We start from the raw sequence: 8,787 nt of genomic DNA, 5'->3' as shown, positions 1-8,787 counted from the left end.
TCACAACACTCTGAATGAGAAACATTTGTTGAACATACCTATATACCTTCAAGTCAGTCTGTGTGGGGAGGGTTTTTCAAAAGTCCCCTCGGTTGCAAATATCAGTAAAGATATCATCATGCTTGCAAGCTGCACAGTCGAAAAGGGGGGCAGAAACCAATAGAAGCAAGTGAAGAAAGTCCACGGCTGCCTAATGTCTTCCGGGGACATCATGAGCGTCGTGGAAACTATTATAATTTTGAGTACCATCACACTGCCTCGGGCAAAACTGAACTGAGATTATAATTGTACTGTAAATCTTTAACTGCATTGTATTTAATTGATTAGAGTAAATTGACATCTCCAGTACAGGTCAGAAGTTTATATGTAAATGTAAATGTAAGTTTATGCACAATTGCTGAAAGCTGCAATTTCAGCAGGACACTACTCTGTGTCTCCCCTGCTCCTGTGCAGCAATTTCAAAAGATACAGGATACTTGTCATTTCCTTTGCATACAAGTACTCTACGGACCAGGCTGCCCAGATGTACTCAAACTTTTGACTGGCACCATATGTCGTTTACTATCGTGACATCAGTATGGCAGTCCGTGATCACGTCTACACCTATAAAATGAAGCTAGTTATGATTTGCTGCAATTTTAAGGATATAATACATACCTACATAGAACATTATGCGTAGTTGTTACGATAAAGACAAGCCATGTTATCTGAGATTGACTTTTTACCGTATTTTCCTTTTATTGCAGATTCTCCATTGTAACTGATGGATGAATAACTTCATGAAAATCTATGACAGTCTTAGTTTTAAGTGTGACAATGCGCTGCCTGGTTTCCCAGAGTGCATATAATTACACAGTAAAATTATTACGTATATAAAATCTGTGTAAAATTGTAATTGTAACAAATAATGTGGTTTGCAAGCTTACTGTTGATAATGACAATACCTGTCTAAAAACTGAAATTACACATTCTGAGTTGCAGAATTAAATTTATACTACGGTTTTTATTCAACAAGTTTGTGCTAGTTTATGGTAAGGGAGGGACAAGTAAACTCTGTCATAATTGAAGAACAAAAAACCAAACTGTGCATAGCATGACCTATTTAGCTGTGAGAAACTTGATTCCTTTAGAGATTAGACCATCCACTGCACGTTGCAACATTTACGAACATTTTGTTGTTACACCTACCTCAAACATTGGAAGAAGGAAACAAATTATTTCCACGTTAAAAAAAAAACATTATTTTTCATTCGCTTCAAGAAGGGTAAAATTTTAGTCAAACCAGATAGTTCTTCCACTTTAAATTAATTGTTATCCTGGATGTATTCTATTCTATTCTATTCTCAGAGCTTCCAGCCAGGGTTCATACTCGTCAAAGCAAAGACTGAGAAAGCAATACATTTGAACCAAACGCAATGAAAATATCAAACTCAAGGCTGATCTAAGACATGAGCAGGAGTGGCAGCTATCTTGTATGTGGGTTCTGAGATACAGGGTTAGAAATAAACCACAAACAAATTGATAAGATTTTCTTAAAAAGAAACTTAGATTACAAGCGATGATTAAATGTTTGTCAGGTGTTGGCATCTCAATTTTCTTTCCCTTCTTCACTCTCCCAGCATGTGTCACACCATTTTGAGATTCAAATTCATTGTAAACTCAGCAGGATTACATTAATCTATATGTATAGAGATGTTTCTCTGTTTTTTAAAAGTGTTAAAGAGTTGTTACAATATACAATAGCACTCAATTTTCTTATCACGTGTGCAAAATTCCCTATAAATAATATTCCAACCCTTATTGCACAAAACAGCATATATTCTTTCAAGAGCTGTAATAGGTATAAAAGACAATTAGTTTTTTAATCCATATGCAATGGCATCACCGAAAAAAAATCAGACTGCGATGAATTATTTGTTTCACACACAAGTCATGAAATCTGAGAAAAACTGATTTCGATGACGTCTCAGAAATTAAGTGTTTTTTTGTGTGTGTTTTGGCCACTGGGCACTTCATTCACTTACTGAGAAGCACAATAAAATAATCATCATCAGTAAGAGTTCCTCACATATTTATAGGAAGCCAACACCACCTGTTGGATGAAATATTACAGAGCACACAGATCCCACCAGGTGATACCTGTAGATTGTGAGATTGAGCACAGTTTCTACAAGCATTATAATTTTTTACCATTGTAAAGCATTCAGGTGGTAAGTAACAACATTTTAGGTTAGATACCAGTCCTTCAGGGGGATGTGGTGGCGCAGTGGGTTGGACCACAGTCCTGCTCTCCGGTGGGTCTGGGGTTCGAGTCCCGCTTGGGGTGCCTTGCGACGGACTGGCGTCCCGTCCTGGGTGTGTCCCCTCCCCCTCCAGCCTTACGCCCTGGGTTACCGGCTTAGGCTCCGGTTCCCCGTGACCCCGTATGGGACAAGCGGTTCTGAAAATGTGTGTGTGTGTGTGTACCAGTCCTTCACATTGCAATCACACACACACGCACGCATGAACATGCACAAGGGGCAATTTAAAGTGCCAGATTCACCTGAAACATAAGTCTTTGGACTGTGGGAGGAAACCTACAAAAACACAAAGAGAATGTGCAAACATCACACAGACTGAGCCAGATTCCAACCCACAGAAGAGAAGCTGTTGGGCTTTATCTTCTAGAGCCCCAGTGCCCATACTGAGGGGTTGCTGGGTTAAAATTAAACCATCTTCTTTGTGTTGGTGGCTTTCTACAGAACTACTTTATGTAACACGGAAGAAAATTTGTGTAATTCTCCCTCAGCTTGATATACCAAGTTTTGGCATTTTTTTTTGAATTTCACGTTTTTGCTTGTGATTAAGTCTAGGCAATCTGTTGGTGTTTTTTGAACACAGGTGGTATTGTCGCTTTGTTGGATCAGTGGTTCACTAATAAAGAGTCTACGGAATGCTTTGTACAAGAAACTGAACTGTGTTACTGCTTTAACTTAACAATGGGTATAAACAGCAGTGGGATTTAGCATGTGTAAGGTTTTGGTCACATTTCAGCTCCTGAAGCAGATCATCAGACTGATCCCTAGCCTTATGGCCTTGTCCACATCCTAGTTAGTACCTACTCAGAAAAGAGCATATTGCCAGTGAAGGCCTTCTTATAGCAAAGAAGAAGATCCCAATGAGATCTCCCCTTGTCTTGTATGCGTGTCGCTCCTTCAGACTCATCACCAACCAACACATGAGGCTCTTAGATTTGCCAGGCAGGTAAAATCACCGGACAACTAAGCTACTCTGCTCCACAAATCAGTATGTAAGAGATGTCAGTCTTCAGTGTTAATAATGAACAGCATGGCGTTGCAGTGGGCAGTGCTGGGCTGTGTAAATGGATGTGGGTTAATTCTCACTCAGTTTATGTGGTGTTTCCATGTTCTTCCCATGTTTATGTGGGTTTCCTCCCACATCCCAAAGCCATGTGTTTCTGCTAAACTGGCAACTAAATTGCCTGTAATGTGTACATGCATAGGGGGGTGCGGTGGCGCAGTGGGTTGGGCCACAGTCCTGCTATCCGGTGGGTCTGGGGTTCGAGTCCCGCTTGGGGTGCCTTGCGACGGACTGGCGTCCCGTCCTGGGTGTGTCCCCTCCCCCTCCGGCCTTATGCCCTGTGTTGCCGGGTAGGCTCCGGTTCCCCGCGACCCCGTATGGGACAAGCGGTTCTGAAAATGTGTGTGTGTGTGTGTGTGTGTATGTGCATGTGTGGGTGTTGAATGAAACAGTGCCTTTATTTTAGCTGCAGACATTGGTTTTTTGCTTTTAAATTCACATTTATATGTAGATGCTTTTCTCTGAAGTGACATGCAGCTCAGAGTGAATAGAAGTGCATTTCAGAACAGATAAAGGGTTTTAGATGCAGACATGTACTGTAACTTTCAAAGCAGTCAGTTGGTTCAATAGCAGCAGCTGTCTGTAGAATTGATAGGAAATACAATTGTGATGGCGAAAAATGATGTGCAGGTTATTGGAGAATATCAGAGATCTGAAGAAAATTCAAAATTTTTTTAAATATTCAGTGCTTCTAATATGCATCCAGGTATATCAAATAAAGTATTCAAAACTTCATCACACATTAACAAATCTTCCTTTCTTAAAGGATAGGTATAATCATTTTGACATTGCCAGAATTTCCTGAAGTATTTTCTTCAAGTTCAGTTTCAGGTTTTGGGTGGCATTGTTTTGCATGTGAGGAATGATTAAAGAAACCACAGTCTGGCCCTTGCCCACCATCATGCCGTCATGGTGAAGCCGGCTCTGCAAAGTTCAAAATGGGTCACTGCAAGACTGGAAGAGACAACAACCAGACTGGACCTAGAATGTCATCACAATAAGGTACAATCTGGTACCATGACAGAAGGAAAATCAATATCACATCAATAGCGAGAGACTGTTGTACTTATCACACATATCCACATGGGTGCTCCATCTCCACAGTAAAAGGTCTAGGACGGATGGGCCCTCAGACCCTTATTTTTCTCACTTTGTCTGTGATTGGGAGTTTTTCGTTTTCCTCTCCACTGCTGCCCACTGACTTACTGTGATTATTTCCCGTAACCTTGTTTTACATTAAAACCTTGCTCAGTGTTCTGCATCACTCTGCTGAGAACAATGGTCTGTAAAAATACACACACACACACACATTTTCAGAACCGCTTGTCCCACATGGGGTCACGGAGCCTACCCGGTAACACAGGGCGTAAGGCCAGAGGGGGAGGGGACACACCCAGGACGGGACGCCAGTCCGTCGCAAGGCACCCCAAGCGGGACTCGAACCCCAGACCCACGGGAGAGCAGGACTGCGGTCCAACCCACTGCACCACCGCACCCCGCTCTGTAAAAATAAATCGAATAAAATTGAACCGAATCCAGCTGAATATAAGAAAATAATAAAAAAGGAAGACGAGTGTTTGAAAAAAATAGTAAGACAGATGATTCCTGAATGCATTTACGTTCAAATGGTATATTATTTCTTTATTACTGTGTCCTTTTTCCTTCAGACTTTTGTTATGGGGTTTAGGATGAAAGGCCATTGTCCTCATTTACCCCTTGGTTAGCATTGTCCTGAGGCCACTCACCTGCTCCTGTGTGTTGTGCCAATTGTGCCAGGGGAAAACAGTGAGGTTACTCAAGTTTGGGTCACCGCCACGCTACCATCCGTGCAGGAGGGGGCAGCTTGAGGCTATTCATCATGGAGGCGGGCTACACTGCAACCTTTCTCCTATTGGACGTACACCTACATTTTTTGGCACTGACTGGTACTTTGAGATTTTTTTCTGAGACTGAAAGAAGTAGAGACAGGAGTAATTTAAGTTTTTTCCAGGAGTAACGCTCTGAATCAGAAACAAAGACCAGTTGTTAATTTCGGACTCATATATATACACATGCACAGTTTCATAAGTATATATCTGCACATACAACTCTCCTGTGCTGAGGTCACAATTGTACTGAGTTATACAACATTCCCGTATCCCTCTCTGTTCTAAGTCCCTCGTCACAGGGACTTTTAATCTGCATTTGCACAAAGTCCGAGCTGATTACACCATGAAATGGCCTATTGTATCTAATGGGAGCAGGGTTATGGCGTCACCAAACCTGAAAGTACACACACACAATCTTGCACATCTGTAAGAGGCTTATTTGAACAGAGGTTTCATTGACAGTTTTGTTGTGGCTTCTCTGTGTTCTCCCAGCAATCCCTTTTTTTCTAAAATTCCTGACGGACATCAACAGAAGCTTCTGGGCCAACCCTCGCAGCGCAGCAGCCAGCTCAGCAGCCAGCTCAGGATGCCCTGCGACCTGATTCCTGCTACCAGAAATGGCAAATCTATGTCCTGATTATACATGCGTCCTCTTGCATAAATAGGCTGGCAATCCCTTGTCTAGGATACTTGGTCATGGTTCAGTGACAAGCTCCTGATGCTGCTTGTAGGTGTAGCAATGGAGGACAAAGTTATCTTTTATTACTGCAGGATCAGGACCTGACCAGGAAACATTCTTATGTCATGCCCAAATGATCTCCACTGACTCTTTTGAACCTGGAGGATCAGCAACTCTACTTTGAAGCTCTCCCAAATGGCTGAACCCAGCAATCCTGTGGAAAAACCTAATTTCAGATGCTTTTATCTGTCATCTCAGTCCACAGCCCATGACTATAGGAGAGGACAAGGAGGCCACAATGAAATCTGCTTTGCTCCTGAATGTGAGGTTCAGCTATCTTTCTTCTAGTACCTTGACACAGGCTTTGCCAGAAAAGCTGAGGAGTATGAAACTTCTGTGGCTGTAACATACCCTCCAGTCCACTTCCTAAAATTAAAAGGACCACCACCTCAGTTTGCCAATTTAGCGGTACCTTACCCACCTTCCCATGCAAAAGTGAAAAAGGCACGTGAGCCACCTAACCCCAATACTGCCTTTTCACGTTTCCAGCAGACTCGCCAATGAGATTGATACTGTTTTGCAAACCCCCTCTGATGGACCTACAATTACTACAGAGCAGGTAAAAATCAAATTTAAGAATAACAAGCCAGCTGTATAAAAAAAGTATGCATTTTTATAAGCTGTTGTTGCAGTTTTTGCTGTATAAGAACCTGATTTATCAGTAATAACAATGTGCCCAGATTTTTCTTTTCCTGTATTTGTGATGTTGCTTTCATTTGTTGACCTAATAATTGGTTCTAAACATACAGTTCAGCCTTCTGAAAATCACCATGGTAAAATAAAGAATGGTTCTAATTGCTTCCTTAATTGGGGATGCTCACATTCAACAGCCTATTTACCTGGATTCTAATGAAAGAGCTTTTCCAAACATTTAAGCCTCGAGTCAGCAGAAAGACTTTCTGTAGCTACCGATGTGAAAATAAAACATGGAATTCACCACACTTAGGACAAGAGAGTTCCAATTTATAATTTAATTATAATTGAACAAACCTTTGATTAAAGGGGGAAACCTGATATTTTGACTTCAAGCAAAATTCCATCTACTGGATTTAACAAATCAAGGATTCCGAATTTGGTCACACTTTCTACTTGAAGAACAGAACAGAATTTTGCTGAATATTTCTCCTGGAGGGGGGTGCGGTGGCACGGTGGGTTGGACCAGGTCCTGCTCTCCAGTGGGTCTGGGGTTCGAGTCCCACTTGGGGTGCCTTGCGACGGACTGGCGTCCCGTCCTGGGTGTGTCCCCTCCCCCTCCGGCTTTACGCCCTGTGTTGCCGGGTAGGCTCCGGTTCCCCGCGACCCCGTATGGGACAAGCGATTCTGAAAATGTGTGTGTGTGTGTGTGTGTGTGTGTGTATATTTCTCCTGGACTGTGGATTCAAGCATTGGTTCAAAATCAGTTCTGTCTGGGTGGAGTCTAAATGTTCGCCCCGTGTTTTCAACGGTTTCCTCCAGATGCTTCTGTTTCTGCCCACAGGTCGAAAAGTGATGAGTAGAGTCTTAAACAGATAGGTTGATCTAAAATGATCTTTAAATTTCCTGCAGTGGCATACTGGACACCAGTCAGTGTGCATCTGCCTTGCCATAGACTAGTGTCCAGTCCAGGGTGGTCCCTGCTTTTTCCAGGGTGGGTTCTGGACCACTATGACACTGAATCAGACATGTAGTGACTGATGGTAATGGATGGATAAATACACTGTATGTGAACTTAGTCCACACCTCACCTTTACTTCACATGTGCAGAACTTGACCAGAATTTGAGATCTGTCCAATGTTACCTCATGTTATGAATAGTCAAGTAAAAAATTTTAAAAGATAAGCACGTTTTCAATTTTATTTATTTATTTATATTTGCATTTTCTGCATTCATCCATTTCTATTTATTTGCAGAGCAAATGTGACTCGGGTCACATTTGTAGTGGTTCTCGTAGACGTCTAGTTTCTAGTAGACATCAGTAGAACACATCCAGACAGAATAGGAGTGTGAGCCCACCTAATTTAACTTACTTGTTTTATAGCGGGGGAGCACGGTGGCACAGCGGGTTTGGCCGGGTCCCGCTCTCTGGCAGGTCTGAGGTCGAGTCCCGCTTGGTGTGCCTTGTGACGGACTGGCGTCCTGTCCTGGGTGTGTCCCCTCCCCCTCCAGTTCTGTGCCCTGTGTTGCCGGGTTAGGCTCTGGTTCGCCACGACCCCGGTTGGGACAAGCAGCTTCAGACAGTGTGTGTGTGTGTGTGTGTGTGTGTGTGTGTGTGTGTGTGTGTGTGTGTTTTGGAATGTTTATATGCTTTGCGTGTTCTCCTCTTCATGTGGGCTTCCTTCAGATGCTCCAGGACCAGAAGTATGTCCCAAAAAGTACTTGTTTTACCACTTTTACTAAAATTAAATTAATAGTACAGGCATTCTTTACAAGACTGGGATATAATTACTGTGTGTGAAAATGTGAAAGACTGAAAAATGATAAACATACTACTAATCCTTTAATAACATGCATGTTGATCAACGCTGGTGTTTTTTCATTATTTATGTCAATAAGAAGTGTGAAGTACAGGGTCTTGGATCTTTCCCCCTCTGACAGGATGCCAGGCAGTTATAGACATGCACCTACAATCTCCACCACCTTGTGGCCATAATAAGGTACAGAATTGTATTTGTCATGAAATCCAGTGGATGGAGCCACTGTTTGCATGTTTTCCACTTCGCTAGTTTATTACTCCATGAGCTGAGTGTAGAATGAGGACTGTTACTGGGGTCTGCAAGAAAGGATGGTCAAAATCACTTTGTTAAAAAGTTCTGTTTCTAGTTGACCACATAGTTTTAATG

Source organism: Scleropages formosus, chromosome 3 (assembly GCF_900964775.1).
Source record: "Scleropages formosus chromosome 3, fSclFor1.1, whole genome shotgun sequence".
Classification (NCBI taxonomy): Eukaryota; Metazoa; Chordata; class Actinopteri; order Osteoglossiformes; family Osteoglossidae; genus Scleropages; species Scleropages formosus.
This window is presented reverse-complemented; position numbering follows the sequence as displayed.